The following is an 18,658-nucleotide window of genomic DNA, read 5'->3' on the forward strand; positions in this document are numbered from 1 at the left end:
GATCAGATGGTTTTGTAGTCTTCATTGATGCTTCTCTCCAGGGTTTGGGGTGCGTGTTGACTCAGAATGGTCACGTGATCGCGTATGCTTCCAAACAGTTGAAGACTCACGAGGAGAATTATCCTGTACATGATCTAGAGCTTGCAGCCATTGTCTTTGCTTTGAAGATATGACGTCACTATTTGTATGGATAAAGATTCAAGATTTTCACCGATAATAAGTTTTTGAAGTATCTGTTCACCCAGGCTGAGTTGAACATACTGCAGCGTCGTTGGATGGATCTGTTGAAATATTATGATTGTGAGATCAAGTACCATCCAGGTTCATCAAACCCCGTTGCTGATGCGCTTAGTCGCAAGGTCTATGTTAGTTCCCTTCGTACCAGTTCGATTTCGAAGGCAGTGGATGAGTGTTGTTCTTTGAGATTCACGTTCCATCATAAGAAAGAATAGCAAGGGATTTGTGTTTCTTCTGTGCTTGCAGAGCCAGCATTGTATCGACGAATCCGAGAAGCTCAGAATTCTGATCTAAAGACTCAGAAGTTAGCCCGTTTGGCGGAGGGTGGTAATACTTCTGGTTTCCATCTGCAAGGAGACGGTCTGTTGTGTCTTTCTGGTCGAGTTGTAGTACCCAAGGATTCTGATTTGAGGGATTAGATCTTATCGCAAGCTCACCGCAGTCGGTTCTCTGTACATCCAGGCAGCATGAAGATGTATAAGGATCTTCGCACTTGATTTTGGTGGAAAGGGATGAAGCGCAGTGTCTATCAGTTTGTATCACGATGCCTTGTGTGACAACAGGTCAAGGCAGAGTTTAGACAACCTGGAGGGTTACTTCATAGCTTAGAGATTCCTGATTGGAAGTGGGAGCATGTGACGATGGATTTTGTCACCCACTTGCCTATGTCTTCCAGGAATTGTGATGCTATTTGGGTTGTCGTGGATCGATTATCTAAGTCAGCGCATTTTCTTCCCTATAACCGCGATTATACCTTTGATAGGATGGCGCAATTGTATGTGCGGGAGATCGTTCGATTGCATGGCATTCCGTTGAGCATTGTCAGTGATAGGGATCCGAGATTTACCTCGAGATTTTGGGGTAGTTTCCAGCGGGCTCTTGGTACTACTTTGAGCTTGAGTACGGCTTATCATCCAGAGAAAGACGGACAGTCCGAGCGTACTATTCGCACTTTATAGGACATGCTTCGTGTGACGGTGATGGATTTTGGTCCAGCGTGGCATGATCATTTACCATTGGTGGAGTTCGCTTACAACAATAGTTTTCATCGCAGCATTGGCATGGCACCATTTGAGGCTCTTTATGGACGTCGTTGTCATACACCTTTGTTTTGGGACGAGGTTGGCGAGCGTCAGGTTGAGGGTCCTCAGATGATTCAGCAGATGACTGATGAAGTGGAGTTGATCCGAAGCAGGATTAAGGCGGCCCAGGATTGACAGGCTAGCTATGCGAACACTCAGCAGTGGCCGTTACACTTCAAGGTAGGAGAGCATGTATTCTTGCGTGTGTCACCTTTCCGAAAGGTGATGAGGTTTGGTCTCAAGGGTAAGCTGACATCGAGATTTATTGGTCCTTTCGAGATTCTCGAGAATGTTGGAGATGTGGCTTATCATCTAGCCTTGCCACCAGATCTTTCGGGGATCCACGATGTGTTCCACGTGTCATTGCTGAGACAATATGTGGCGGATCAGTCGCATATTTTGCATCCGACCGAGGTATAGTTACATCAGGATCTGTCGTATGTGGAGAGGCCCTTACGGATTCTAGACAGGAAGGACAAGGTACTTCGTAAAAAGCGTATACCGTTGGTGATGGTACAGTGGCAGCGCAGAGGTACAGAGGAAGCTACTTGGGAGTTAGAGAGCCAAATGCGAGCCGAGCACTGACTGGCTAAATCGGTATGATTAAAAATCAACTGGCAAGCGCACCAAGTCAAATTATAATATAGTGGACAAAGGTCCAGATGTCGGACCCACAGAGACTGTATATATATGAATACCAAAATATATTTATTTCTACTTAATCTAGACTAATAAAAAAGAGTGATTCAGATTTTTAAAATAATAATTAAAATTGCAAATAAAATAAACTTAATTAAAACGCAGCAGAAATTTGATTTAATTCAAATATGGGAAAAGTTCGATCAAGGACTCACGTAGGTACCAGACAATTCATGTAACAAGCAGTCGATCTAAGACATCAGACTTAATCTTAATTCACGGGAATTTTCCTAATTTATTCGAAGGACTATTTCTAGAACAATCAAACCTATTCAAATATTGATGAACTAATCTTTCGTAATTTTAATCAAATTTGAATGCATAACGAACTGTGAAAATTCAGTAAACACCTAAACCGCATAATGAAACCGAATTCTATTTCTAGTCAGTTTTACACTATGTTAATTATCGAAGTGATCAAAATCGAAACCTCCTCTGTCGAATTGGAATCAATTAACAAGCAAGTAAATAACTGGCCAGAAAATTCACAAGACAAATATAAATTCGACAAACAATAAATTCAAATTAAGTTTGAAAATCTCAAATAAACAAATCAAGTTTTCTACATTAATTGTCTGGCCCAATCACGTGGCCTTGATCGAAAGAGAAAACTACTCAATAAATAAATTCATGATCAAACAAGGTTTTTAATCATGAAAAGTAAAAATAAAATCAAAGAAAAGAATAATAAAATCTCCCAAGAAGTAGCAGTAGCCGCCTCTGCGTTGTGTTCTCTCTGCTGCGATCCGGAACCCTTTCTCACGTCTAATCTCCTCTATTTATATGTCTTAAAAATCCCATAGAATAAAGCCCGAAAAATAAGACTTTTTAAATTCCAAAATTTCTTATTTTTTTCTGCTCCCGACATCTCGCTCGAGCGAGCACAACCTCTCGCTCGAGCGAGAGACTCTCTGTTCCGTAAAAGTTTTTGCCCGTATTTCTCGCTCGAGCGAGCACAAGCTCTCGCTCGAGCGAGCATGTTTCTGTCCGAAGAAATAATTCACACACAGACTTGCGCGGTTCCCATCTTTCTTTGCGCGATAATGCTTCCACCTAGCGCTAATCTCTTCTCCTCCATGCACGTTTGCGCTTCATTCCTCCTTGTTTGCACTACATCTAGTGCAAACAATTTCGTTTGCAAAAACTCTAGCGCTAACGCGCTTAAGTCCTTCCCGTTTGCACAAGATGTTGTGCAAACGCGCTTCAATCTTCTTTTTTTTTTTTTTCCTTTTCTTCTCTTTTCTCTTTTCCTCTCTTCTCTTCAAAACTCTTTTAAATTTCATTTTTCCTACAAATAGAACCGGAGAATGAAATTCACACAAATCCAATAAAACACAAAATAACACAAAAAATAATATGAATGCACACAAAATAAACATAAAAATATTATGAATTAATGCATACAAAATGCACTTATCAACACCCCATACTTAACTCTTACTCGCCCTCGAGCAAGACATGCAAAACAAAATGCACACAAAAACATAAGTAAGGATGATTCATAAATGTGCATAGCCTCCGAGAAGTTCAATCACAAAACCAAAAACACAGACATGCTCTCAACTTTTCATAATACACTTTCGGTTTAACGTGAATGTGCGTGTGTGAAATGTCATTCCAGTTTCATACAACTTAGACCGAATTCGTCTCAAATCTGCTTAGCGACCTATGACAAATCAGTGAAAGTTTCACTCTTCAAGTGCCCATTCCTCCCAACGACCTCTAGACAAAATCCCACCTCCCTTGAGATAATGAATTACACACCTCCGGATTTTGCATCCGGTATTGCTTTAGCCCCAATAATTACCCGCTGACTTAGCTATAACTGGCTAGGATACGAAAAATCATTCTATTTTTTCTTTCTAATCCCATCGTCTATAGCCCGGATGGAGCATCAATCTCATTTAATCCGCATACTTAGCCTTAAATTTAATATTTTATAGGATTTTAATCCTTTCAAGGCCCGGATGGAATTGTATATAATTTTTTTTTAGGTGCGCCCAAGATCATAAGTGTAAACTAGAGTCTCATAAAAATTCATAGAACACAATCAAGATCCACAAACCACCTTTTGCCGTGCAATGGTCAAACAGACAGAAACTTCCTCAAATCTTTCGCTACAATCCACTGGTCTAACACAAGTGCTTATAAATATTCACGGTTCAACCTACAGTTTCTCATGTCCAGTCAAGAGCAATTTTTTTCAAAAATCCAATTTTTTCTTCAAAAAAACTTCATCATCATAGGCTACCATGACTCATCCTACTCATGCAAGACAACACAAACAACAACAAAATGATATGCATGATTACGAACCAAACACAAAAACTAAACCAAATAAATGCAAACAGAATGAACACAAAAGATAATAACCAATGCAATAAACTAGTCTACCCCCCCCCCCCCCATACTTATCCAAAGCATTGCCCTCAATGCTTCAGAACAATGAACAGAATGCAAACAAACAAAAACACCATGAAAACGAATATAATACTCCCCTGGTTTTCGATTCATTCTCTTCCTTCTTGACTGTATCCTTGGTGATGGTAGCCTCAGTCTAGATAAATCAGCAGGCACGGCAAACTGGCATGGGAGAGAAACAAAAATAAAAAAAAAACAAAACAAAAAAAAAAAAAAAAAAGCAAAAGCAAAAATACTGGGTTGCCTCCCAGTCAGCGCTAAATTTATAGTCTATAGCTCGACTCTACTCCTCTCTTGAGTGGCGACATTCAAGGTGGTTTATCCACCGTCTTTGAAAAACTCAGATTAGTCCTGCACTTGCATGCCACACCATTAAAAAAATTGTGCAAGGGGCTAATTCCTACAGGAAATTGCACCTGCAGACATGCACCAACATCATGCATCTCATCAACTAAATAAACAGCAGAGCAAGATTTTAAAATTGGGCTCTCAGTAGCTGACTTTAACATTTTAAATACAACTTGCTCATCGTTCAGTCTTAACACCAACTCTCCTCTCTCAACATCAATTAACGCCCTACTAGCAGCAAGAAAAAGGCGTCCTAAAATCAACGGAACTTCTAAATCCTCCTCCATGTCAAGAATAACAAAATCTACTGGATAAATTAAATTATCTATCTTGACTAGGACATTCTCTACGATCCCTCTCGGATATTTAATAGAACCATCAGCAAATTTGAGAGAGATAGCAACAGGTTCAATATTTTCTACTCCTAATTTTCGAGCAATTGAATATGGCATTAAATTTATGCTCGACCCAAGATCACACAACACATTTTCAAAAGACAGACTTCCAATTTTACAGGGTATAAAAAAACTCCCTGGATCTTGAGATTTTGTTGGAAGATTCTTTTCAGCACTGCCGAGCACTCCTCATTTAGTGTGACTTGCGTTACGTCATTCAATTTTTTTTTGTTTTTCAGCAAGTCCTTCAGAAATCTTACATAATTCGGCATCTGAGCTAATGCATCTGCAAAAGGTATGTTAATATGCAGTTTCTTGAAGATTTCAAGAAACTTTTTAAATTTAGAATCAAATAACAATTGCTTAGCTCTATGGGGGAAAGGTAAGGTAGAAATATCAACATTATCATTAACTTCAAATTTTGAAGTCTTACATTTCTTTCCTGCCTTGGAGGATTTTTCAGTCCGCGCATCCTCCTTGAACTCTCCAATTTTCGGCCCCTCCATCCTATTCTTTTCGCCCATCTACTGCTCCTCAGACTGTGCTTGAGTCACGACCATGATAGCGTTCACGCCTCTGGGATTTGGTTCAGTGTTACTTGGTAAAGCTCCAGCAGGCCAGGTTGATAATTGGGTTGCGATCTGACTCATTTGAATTTCCAGCTTCTGCAGCATGCTCTCCTGATTCTGTAAGCGAGCCTCAGTACCCGCCACGTACTTCATCATGATCTCCTCAAAACTCGGCTTTTTCTCCTCTTGCTTGGCCTTTCAGTTATGACTGTAGTTGTTGTTTGAGTTGTATGTCTGCCTTCCTTGATTACCCATAAAATTCACAGCCTCAACTTCAAAAAACTGCTGGTATTGTTGCATATTCCCTTGTGCTTGATTGACCGGTGCTTTTTTCATGAGTTTCACTTGGTGTGTCAGCGCGTCAATCTTTGCATTCAGGGCCATTAAAGCATCGACCTCTAAAACTCCAGCCTTCTTCTCTCTCTTTACATCCGGCCACCCAATGTTACTCTCTGCCATATTGCCAATGATCTCCCAGGCTTCAGCTGACGTCTTCCTGAATAAACATCCATTAGCCGCAACATCCAGCATAGATCGAACCAACTGATCGGCTCCATTGTAGAACGTCTGAGTCTGCTGGCTTTGAGATAAGTTATGCTAAGGACACATCCTCAACATCTTCTTGAATCTGGTTCGTGCCGCATGTAAAGATTCACCCTCCTTTTGCTTGAATGAGATAATATCTGAAAATAACTTTGCCATCTTCGTAGAAGGAAAATACTTGTTAAGAAAAGTCTGAACAAGTTGGTTCCATGTAGTGATGGAACCCGCAGGCAAATCATCTAGCCACTCAACAGCTTCGCCTTGAAGAGAGAATGGGAATAACCACAGTCGCACTGCATCATATGTTACCCCATTAACCTTGAACATGTCGCAGATCGATAGAAAACGCTCCAGATGAGCGTAGGGATCTTCCACAGATGTGCCCCCAAATCTTGCTTGCAGTTGGATCAGCTGAATAGTAGAGGGCTTCAGCTCAAAATTGTTCGCCTCAACAGTGGGGTGAACGATGCTAGATCCATAGCCTTCAGTTGGTGGACGGATTAAATCAAGAACAGTATGGTTGTCCGCCATCTATCCTAGCACCTGAAAGTTACAAAGAAAAGAGTGGAATTCATCATTTAATAAAAAATTAAAATAGAGTTTAATCTCAAGAGAAACAAAAATTATGATATCATAACAGTCCCAGGCAACGGCGCCAAAAACTTGACCGGCTAAATCAGTATGATTAAAAATCAACTGGCAAGCGCACCAGGTCAAATTATAATATAGTGGACAAAGGTCCAGATTTCGAACCCACAGGGACTGTATATATATGAATACCAAAATATATTTATTTCTACTTAATCTAGACTAATAAAAAAGAGTGATTCAGATCTTTAAACTAATAATTAAAATTGCAAATAAAATAAACTTAATTAAAACGCATCAGAAATTTGATTTAATTCAAATATGGGAAAAGTTCGATCAAAGACTCACGTAGGTACCAGACAATTCATGTAACATGCAGTCGATCTAAGACATCAGACTTAATATTAATTCACGGGAATTTTCCTAATTTGTTCGAATGACTATTTCTAGAATAATCAAACATATTCAAATATTGGTGAACTAATCTTTCGTAATTTTAATCAAATTTGAATGCATAACGAACTGTGAAAATTCAGTAAACACCTAAACCGCATAATGAAACCGAATTCTATTTCTAGTCAGTTTTACACTATGTTAATTATCGAAGTGATCAAAATCGAAACCTCCTCTATCGAATTGGAATCAATTAACAAGAAAGTAAATAACTAGCCAGGAAATTCACAAGACAAATATAAATTCGACAAACAATAAATTCAAAACAAGTCTGAAAATCTCAAATAAACAAATCAAGTTTTCTACATCAATTGTCTGGCTCAATCACGTGGCCTTGATCGAAAGAGAAAATTACTCAATAAATAAATTCATGATCAAACAAGGTTTTTAATCATGAAAAGTAAAAATAAAATCAAAGAAAAGAATAAGAAAATCTCCCAAGAAGTAGCAGCAGCCGCCTCTGCGTTGTGTTCTCTCTGCTGCGATCCGGAACCCTTTCTCACGTCTAATCTCCTCTATTTATATGTCTTAAAAATCGCATAGAATAAAGCCCGAAAAATAAGACTTTTTAAATTTTGAAATTTCTGATTTTTTTTTGCTCCCGACATCTCGCTCGAGCGAGAACAACCTCTCGCTCGAGCGAGAGACTCTCTGTTCCGTAAAAGTTCCCATCTTTCTTTGCAGATAGCGCTTCCACCTAGCGCTAATCTCTTCTCCTCCATGCACGTTTGCGCTTCATTCCTCCTTGTTTGCACTACATCTAGTGCAAACAATTTCGTTTGCACAAACTCTAGCGCTAACGCGCTTAAGTCCCTCCCGTTTGCACATGTTGTGCAAACAATTTTGTTTGCACAAGATGTTGTGCAAACGCGCTTCAATCTTCTTTTTTTTTTTCTTTTTCTTTTCTTTTCTTCTCTTTTCTCTTTTCCTCTCTTCTCTTCAAAACTCTTTTAAATTTCATTTTTCCTACAAATAGAACCCGGAGAATGAAATTCACACAAATGCAATAAAACACAAAATAACACACAAAATATTATGAATGCATACAAAATAAACATAAAAATATTACGAACTAATGCATACAAAATGCACTTATTAAGCACCCCGAGTTATTTTGAGATTTTGTACTTTCTTGTATCAAGTTTGTACTTGTTCAGTTGTAATAAAGATCATTTGGTTGACTATTCATGTTTTCCTCCAAGACTTAAATTTCGAGGATGAAATTTCTTAAGTGGGGGAGAATGTAGTGACCCGTATCCATAATTAACTATTAATGAGTATATTAATCATGTGATCATGTTTTGATTTATTAATACATGATTAAGGAAGTTTCGGTTGGATTAACGGACTTCATAAATGGATTCGGAATGATCGGAAATGGCCCGAAGGGTGACCAGAAATGGAAGCAGCGTCCATGAACGGAAGCAACGTTCTGACAGCTATTGTCATCCGTGACGTCAACAATATTACGTCATTGCTTACGCACTTGATGGGACATCGGAATCAATGATGGGGATCGGAAGCAACGTTTGTTAGACAGAACGGACGCAACGAACCCGAACGTACGCAACGTTCCGTGTCTATAAATAGAGGGTCCGAGAGCTCATTTCTCGCACCTCTCTCCTCTCTTTTATCTCGATTTCTAGGCCTTCTAACTCAGATCTATGGAGATCTAGGCGTTCTATAGGAATTCCGAAAGTGGCGCAGCGATCTAGACGTCATAGCGGAGCTGTGGCCTAGTTTTGAGGCTATCGACATCAAAGGGCTAACGACGGACGCAGGTATAGCTTTGACTTCCTAAAAATATTTAGGAGTATACAATAGCTTAGTTAAGGCTTTTAGAGCTTAATTTTTATGCATGGTAATTGAATTGTAGTAGCAGTAGACTGGACTAGTAGGCTTGGAGTCTAGACCAGAGGAGCTAGGTTTTGACCAGCAGTGTTAGAGGTACGTAAGTACTGAAAGAGTGGGTGCCCGGTTAGCCAACTTGTGGCTAAGGGCTTTTATGACTCTATGAAAAACAATCTTTTGTTTAATAATTTACACTTTTATAATGGCATTGACTTTATCTTTCTTCATATTGTTATATTATGATATACTATTGTTGTTTTGATAAGGACCTTGAATATACTATAGTGTATGTAAGATGTGGTAGCACATGGGGATGGCTATCATGAAACACATCTTATAGTCACTGTATATTCTAAACTATTCCTAGTCAATTGAGCCGTCCGCAAATAAGGATAAGGATCGCTTGAGATTGAGACTAGCATTTGCGATGTCGAGTACCACGTTTTATTGGTATGGAACATAGAGATGTTCAAAGCATGCAAATGGATATTCATATGATGAATGATCGAACTACCCTATTCGGACTTTCCAAGTGGTTATCACTTATCGAGTGGATAAAGTCCGCGGTTTTGGTTGTACACCATTAGTCCTTATTACTTGAAACATCATTGAGACTCTATATGCTAGTACTGTACTTTGACTCATTTACCGACTCTATTGGGGTCATCAAGTGTCGGGATTGGGTACAGTTACGACATATATAGGAGTCGATGCTTTGTTGTCAAGGATTCACCACATACTTGCGAGTGTGGATATCCTATGCGATCTGAGGAGATATTAGTGCGACGAATCTCTGGCCAGAGTACATGATGTGTTTTAGGTTAATGGGTTTTCCTAGTAACACATGCGATGTCACTATTTTATCTCCAAGATGTTATGCATAGTTATCGAATCTCGAACGACTCTCGATGCACCAATGGTTGTTGATTCGATCGGGATATCTGGATGAAGGGACCGTACTGTACGCTAACCAAAATCTACTGGTTCTTGCAGGCACTATCAGTAATACCTAGGGAATCATGGGGCGATGTTGCTAGGCGCTCTTACCATGATTCGATGGGTAAGTCGGAAATTGTTGTTCCGAGTCACAAGGAGTTATGAGCCCACGGCTAGCTGTATTCCTGAACCATTGAGGGTTACACAAGTAATGGATTACTAAAACCCCGTAGAGATAGTTAAATTTAAAGAGTTAAATTTAATGAAAGAGAAGTTGAACTTCTTAACTAAAGGGAGTGGGATTTCCTAAAATGACATAGGGATGGACATTTTTGGAAATCACTGAATTCGGATTCAGAAAAATTATCTTGACTCTAAAAGATGCAGAAATGGTTTCTGTGCACATTGGTGAAATCATTTTATCAATCGGAGTCACGATGAATTTTATATTAATTTCTATAACAACAGGCTTGGCTTGTTGGGCTTAAGTTATAGATTGTGGGCTTTAAGGAGTTAGAGTCCTGATACAATTATAACTAGAAATTATCTATAAATATATGTGCAGTGTTCGAAAATTACATGCAATTCATTCATCAAATTTTCGAAAACACACATATTATTTTCTAAGGGTTTTTCGAAAATCCTTGTCCCTTTTCGGAGAAAATTCAGTCTTGTGATTTTTGTGAAAAATTACAATTCTGAATTAACAGATCATATCTGTTTATTCTCTACGCAAACTTCTGATTGATTTCTAGTGAATTCAATTAGAGGGTTTCTGTTTTTCATTCGTGGACCTAATTCTGGAGAAAGATCGTGACGCCATCAGTTCCCGGGATTTACAAGAAGAGCAGATTAAATTCTGTTGGAGTCCAAAATCTAGCCTTTGCTTGACAAGGTAAAATATTTAATTGTGATTATTTATTTTACTTGAACAAATTTAATCGTAAAAGGTTTTGATACTCAGATATGGAATCGTTCCATATTAGAAAAATAAAATTTTTAAACTTCTGCGGCACCGGGTATCAATTCTAATTGATCTGAACACAGTTTTCCAACAGTGGTATCAGAGCCAGGTTGCTCAGATCAAACGATTAAATTAATCAATTGTACAAAGTTTTTCAGCCTCGGTTTTTGAAACAAAACAAATTTTTTAAAATCAAAATTTTGACGGGCAAAATACGGGCAGCGATCGTCGCTGCCCAATGGGCAGCGACGGGCTGCCCAGCCCGAGCCCCGGTCGGGGCACGGGCTGCCCGGGATTGTCCTGGGCAGCCCGGAAAATTAAAATTTTATTTTTAAAAAAAATTTGAATTTTTGAAATTCTAGTGTTTGATCCGATCGAAAATTGTTTTTGATTAGATCACGAGGCATCGGATCGAATTGTTCGAGTCCGAAATTTTTAAAATTGATTTTTTGGATAAATTTGAATTTTTGGAAAATTTATAAATTTTATCCGTTAAATTAGATTTTATAAAATTAATTATTTTGGTACAATTGATGATAAGATATGATCTTATGGATGGATAAGATAAAATATGATTTTATCTTTTAAATTATGATGTCTTTGCATGTTTATCCAATTATTTAATTATTGAATTAATTAATGGATAAAGGATGATCGATTGTCATGACCAATGTTTTAGGTGTATGTTAGGTGATTTACATTTGTCTTATTGTTGTTGTTGTTTATTAATGGGCTTGGTTTATAGCCTAATATGATTGTCATATGTAATAAAAGTGGGCCTGGTTTATGGCCCGTTCCCACCCCTAAAATGTATCCCATATTTGTCATCGAAATTTATTGTAAATTTATTAGACTTAGTGGGAGACAAAGATTTGAAGAAATGGTGGGCCCAGCAGACAATGAAGACCGAAGAAATGTAAATTGGAAGCACAATGTAATAGGATTGCATTGCATACTTACATATCACCTATGATTGGACTTAGACTCGTGATTGGCAACCACGGGTCGATTAGTTAATGGGATCGATCATCCTTAAATAATATATGATATTATTGATGTATGCATGTTTAGACAAAATTGTATGAATCCCGCAAGCATACATAAATTGCATGATGAGACAAATTTTCAAAATAAAATCCCTCATTTTAAATATGATTTAAAATTGATATCAAGATAAACAAAAAGGAATTTTAAATATTGTTTAAATATTCCTACCTTCCATCAACGATCAATGTATGTGATGCTACCCGCGGATACGGTCCGGCTCATATTATTGGGGGGGCCCGTTCGTCGAAAAGCTGTACATTGGATCGACACATGTTGTAAGTTGGGTGGAACTCCCATGGGATTGGCTCATATTATTGGGGATCCACATGGCGACCATCCATCACAACTTAATATTGATGGGTCATCTTGACATGTCACAATAAACGGAGTCATATTATTGGTCCCTTATTGGACATGAGGTAAAAACGTGGAGGTTGCTTTGGAAGCAATTGGGCTCTACGTTTTGAAAATTATGATTGGCTGATATTATTCGGGACTATAGTTTGTCAATTGGACTCCATGTTCCCACTAAAGAAAATGTTTCTCGTTTTCACTAGAGGGTGGTGAAATCGTCAAAATAGTGGGAGTGTGATTCATAAAATAAAATTTGCCATATTTTATGTCTTAGTAAATTATTAAACAAATCATCGATTATTTTCTGTTTCATCTCAGTATTTCATTACAATGAATTCGTAATCCACATGTTTCAATTCTCGAACAAAACAAATTTTCTGGCGCAATTTATACAGGATGGTTCCATAAGTTAAGATTGTCCTGAGTTCGGAAAAGATTTTCTAAGTGTTAGAAAAGGCTTCTCCGAAAATAGCCTCGGCTGATGTAACTGCCTAAAGGTTGGCCGAACTAGAGAAATGGTTGGACCATGATCTCAAGGCCAAATGTTACATGCAAAATTCGACAAGTCTAAACAAGTTTGCCATTACTGCAAGAAACCCGGTCATTGGAAACGTAACTGCAAGGAATACCTCGAGCAGTTGAGAACTGCAAAGGATATGTTTTACATTGAAATAAATGTTTTACTTAATACTACTTCTTGGGTATTGGATACCAGATATAGATCTCACATTTACAATGAGTTGCAAATGATGACAAGAAGTAATAAGCTAAGGATGGGTGAGACCCAGCTAAGGCTCGGGAATGGTTCTAGAGTCGAAGCCAAAGCTATAGGAGACATTTATTTAGTTTTGCAGAACAATTTTAAGTTATTTTTGAGAGATGTTTTATATGTTCCGGATTTGGTCAAAAACATTATATCTATTTCTATGCTTGATAGAGATGGTTTTTCTTGCAATTTTGTGAATGGGATTTGCAATATTTACAAGAATGAATGTTTGATTGGAAATGGACAACTTGAAAACGATCTATATAGCTTAAAATTAAAAGACTTTCCAATTAATTATGTTGATAAACCGGTAACAACAATTAAAAAGAAGGATGATAGTCAAAACCCGGCAAACCTTTGGCATGCTAGGCTAGGTCATATTTCCTCAAGGAGGATGAACAAGCTAGTGGGAGAGGGCATGTTTGATATGTCTGATATTAACTCTCTACCTACTTGTGAGTTCTGCCTAAAGGGAAAAATGACTAAATCTCCTTTCAAAGGGAAACCTGAGCATAGTCAAAATCTGTTGGATTTGATCCATACAGATGTTTGCGGTCCATTTAGGATTGGTACTAAATGTGGCAACACCTACTTCATTACCTTTACTGATGATCATTCTAGGTATGGGTATTTATATTTAATGAAATATAAGTCTGAAGCACTTGAAAGGTTCAAAGAATTCAAGGCTGAAGTAGAAAATAAACTAGGTAAAAGTATTAAGGCACTTCGATCAGATCGAGGTGTAGAATACTTAAGTACCGAATTTTTGGACTATCTAAAAGAGAATGGGATTCTCTCTCAGTGGACTCCTCCTATGACACCTCAGCTTAATGGTGTTTCGGAGCATCGCAATCAAACTTTGTTGGACATGGTTCGATCCATGATGAGCTTCACTGAGCTCCCACCTTCGTTTTGGGGCTACGTGTAAGAGTGGGTGCCCAGTGAGCCAACCGTGTGGCTATGGGCTTTGATGACTCTTTGTATAAACAATCTTTTGTTTAATATTATTTACACTTTTATTAATGGCAATGACTTTATATTACTTCATATTGTTATATTGTGATATACTATTGTTGTTTTGATAAAGACCTTGAATATACCATAGTGTATGTAAGATGTGGTAGAACATGGGGATGTCTATCATGAAATACATCTTATAGTCACTGTATATTCTAAAACCGTTCCTAGTCGATTGAGCCGTCCGATAATAAGGATAAGGATCGCTCGAGTTTGAGACTAGCATTTGCGATGCGGAGTACCACGTTTCATTGGTAGGGAACATGGAGATGTTCGAAGCATGCAAATAGATATTCATAGGATGAATAATCGAACTATCCTATCCGGACTTTCCAAGTGGTTATCACTTATCGAGTGGATGAAGTCCGCGGTTTTGGTTGTACACCATTAGTCCTTACGACTTGAAACATCATGGAGACTCTATATGCTAGTACTGTGCTTTGACTCGTTTACCGACTCTGAGGGGGTCATCAGGTGTCGAGATTGGGTACAGTTACAACACATATAGGAGTCGATGCATTGTTGTCAAGGATTCACCACATACTTGCGAGTGTGGATATCCTATGCGATCTGAGGAGATATTAGTGTGACAAATCTCTGGCCAGAGTACTTGATGTGATTTAAGAAATGGTTTCTTAGTAGCACATGCGATGTCACTAATTTGATCTTCAAGATGTATTGCATAGTTATCGAATCTTGAGCGACTCTCGATATACCAATGGTTGTTGATTCGATCGGGATATTTGGATGAAGGGACCGTACTGTACGCTAACCAAAATCTACTGGTTCTTGTAGGCACTATCAGTGATACCTAGGGAATCATGGGGCGATGTTGCTAGGCGCTTTACCATGATTCGTTGGGCAAGTCGGAAAGTGTTGCTGTATCCCTGAACCATTGAGGGTCACGCAGTGTAATGGAGTTTTAATCCCCATTGAGATAGTTAAATTTAAAGAGTTAAATTTAATGAACAAAGAAGTTGGACTTCTTAAATAAGAGTAAGGGAGTAGGATTTCCTAAAATGACATAGGGATGGACATTTTTGGAAACCACTGAATTCGGATTCAGGAAAATTTATTTTGACTTTAAAATGTGCAGAAATGGTTTCTGTGCACATTGGTGAAATTGGTTCATCAATCAGAGTCACGATGAATTTTATATTAATTTCTGAACGTGCGGGCTTTGCTTGTCGGGCCCTAACTTATGATTAATGGGCCCTAAGGTGTTAGTGGCCTGAATTATAAATAAGTTCTTGCAGTACAGAAATTAGACACAACAGGTCATTATTGAGAGACAGGATTTTCGAAAATAAACCCTAGCCTCCTCTCAAGTTTTCGGCCGCCCCCCTTCACTCTGTCAGAGAAAATTCCGGTCTGTGATTTTTGAATTGCAGTCAGGAATAACGAATCAGATTCGTTTAATCTCTTCGCAGAAAAACTTTTGATAGATTTTCTAGTGCAATCTATCAGAGGGATTTAAACCCCATTCGTGGACCTGATTGAAGGAGTTCATCAGTTCCTGGGAGATACAAGAAGCGCAGAGAAATCTGTGTGGTGTCCATTAATCTCGATTCGAGATTGAAGGTAAAATTTAATTAATTGTTATTTGAATTTTACACACACAATAATTTAATCGTTGAATGGTTGATACCCACACCATGGAATTGTTCCATGATAAAATTTTTTTTAAACTTCCGCTGCACCGGGTATCAATCGTGATTGATCTGACCGCCAGTTTTCCAACACTACGCGCTTGAAACGGCGGTATTGTTGTTAAACAACGTCCACACTAAAGCAGTAAATAAAACACCATACGAGTTATGGCATGGCAAAGCTCCTAAGTATTCGTACTTGAGGATTTGGGGATGTCCTGCTTACGTGAAGCAGACAGTGGGAGATAAATTGGATAGTCGATCCACTATATGTTATTTTGTAGGGTATCCGAAGAATTCAATCGGATATTATTTCTATCATCCTGCTGAAACAAAAGTGTTTGTTTCAAGGAATGCCACCTTCTTGCAGAAGGAGTTCTTATTGGATAAGAAAGGCAAGATGATGGAACTCGAAGAAATTCGAGAAGAACCCGAGATACAAAATAGCGATCCTACACCTCAAGAATCATCACAAGACACGCCTATTACTAGGAGATCCGAGAGGACTTCTAGAACTCCTATTAGATATGGTCTTCTTCTTGAAGGGGATCAAAGTGAACCCGTCATTGGATGTGATCCAAGAAACTTCAAGGAAGCAATTTCTGATGCGGATTCGAATTTATGGCTTGAAGCTATGCAATCGGAAATAGACTCGATGCATTCTAACCAAGTTTGGTCTTTAGTAGATCCTCCCGATGGAATTGTTCCAATTGGGTGCAAATGGATCTACAAGAGAAAGCTTGGGCCTGATGGAAAGGTATTGACCTACAAGGCACGATTGGTGGCAAAAGGTTATACTCAAAGACAAGGAGTTGACTATGATGAAACTTTTTCACCAGTCGCAATGTTCAAGTCCATAAGAATCCTTATTGCCATAGCAGCATGGTATGACTATGAGATATGGCAAATGGATGTAAAGACTGCATTTCTTAATGGAAACATTAAGGAAGAGATCTATATGATGCAGCCTGAGGGATACACATCCATGGGAAGCGAGCATAAGGTATGCAAGCTTCAGAGATCAATCTATGGTCTCAAACAAGCATCAAGAAGTTGGAACCAGAAATTTGATGAAACGATAAATGATTTTGGTTTTATCAAGAACCCGGAGGAACCATGCGTGTACAAGAAAGTAGTTAAGAATGCGGTAACATTCTTAGTACTTTATGTTGATGACATCCTACTCATGGGGAATGATGTAGGGATGTTGCAGTCAACAAAGATATGGTTATCAGGTAGATTCTCGATGAAGGATTTAGGTGAGGCATCCTATATTCTAGGAATTCAGATCTATAGAGATAGATCTAAAAGAATGATAGGACTCACTCAATCAACCTACATCGACACCATATTGAAAAGGTTTTCTATGGATGAGTCCAAGAGAGGACATCTACCTATGTGTTATGGAGTTTCTCTATCCAAGTCTATGTGTCCCAAGACTGACGAAGAGATAGAGAAGATGACACACGTGCCATATGCGTCAGCCATAGGTAGTATCATGTATGGGATGATATCTACCAGACCGGATGTGGCCTATGCTCTGAGCGTCACGAGCAGATACCAAGCCAATCCCGGTCAAATGCATTGGAAAGCCGTGAAGGATATTCTTAAGTACTTGCGAAGGACTAAGAATTTGTTCATGGTTTATGGAGGGAGAGAATTGAAGTTGGAAGGCTATACCGACTCTAGCTTCCAATGTGACGTGGATGACTCGAAATCAACCTCTGGATTTGTATTCGTGCTCAATGGCGGTGCTGTCTCTTGGAAGAGTTCCAAGCAGGACACCACAGCGGATTCCACCACTGAGGCAGAATACATTGCAGCATCAGCTACTGCTAAAGAGGCGGTTTGGATAAGGAAATTCATCCAAGAGTTGGGTGTAATTCCTGAAGCTGTTGGTCCAGTCCCGGTGTACTGTGACAACACGGGTGCCATTGCTCAGGCAAAGGAACCAAGGTCTCATCAGAAGTCCAAACACGCACTGAGGAAATACCACATCATCCGGGAGATCGTGGAAAGAGGAGACATCAGTGTCAATAGAGTGGCCTCTACAGACAATATCGCTGATCTGCTTACTAAGCCCTTGCCAGGACCATTGTTTGACAAACATCGCGAAGCAATGGAATTACGTAGTATGACTAGTTGGCTTTAGGGCAAGTGGGATATTGAAAGAGTGGGTGCCCGGTTAGCCAACTTGTGGATAAGGGCTTTTATGACTCTATGTAAAACAATCTTTTGTTTAATATAATTTACACTTTTATAATGACATTGACTTTATCTTTCTTCATATTGTTATATTATGATATACTATTGTTGTTTTGATAAAGACCTTGAATATACTATAGTGTATGTAAGATGTGGTAGCACATGGGGATGGCTATCATGAAACACATATTATAGTCACTGTATATTCTAAACTGTTCCTAGTCAATTGAGCCGTCCGCAAATAAGGATAAGGATCGCTCGAGATTGACACTAGCATTTGCGATGCCGAGTACCACGTTTCATTGGTATGGAACATAGAGATGTTCAAAGCATGCAAATGGATATTCATATGATGAATGATCGAACTACCCTATTCGGACTTTCCAAGTGGTTATCACTTATCGAGTGGATAAAGTCCGCGGTTTTGGTTGTACACCATTAGTCCTTATTACTTGAAACATCATTGAGACTCTATATGCTAGTACTGTACTTTGACTCGTTTACCGACTCTATTGGGGTCATCAGGTATCGGGA

Source organism: Henckelia pumila, chromosome 3 (genome assembly GCF_033568475.1).
Source record: "Henckelia pumila isolate YLH828 chromosome 3, ASM3356847v2, whole genome shotgun sequence".
NCBI lineage: Eukaryota > Viridiplantae > Streptophyta > Magnoliopsida > Lamiales > Gesneriaceae > Henckelia > Henckelia pumila.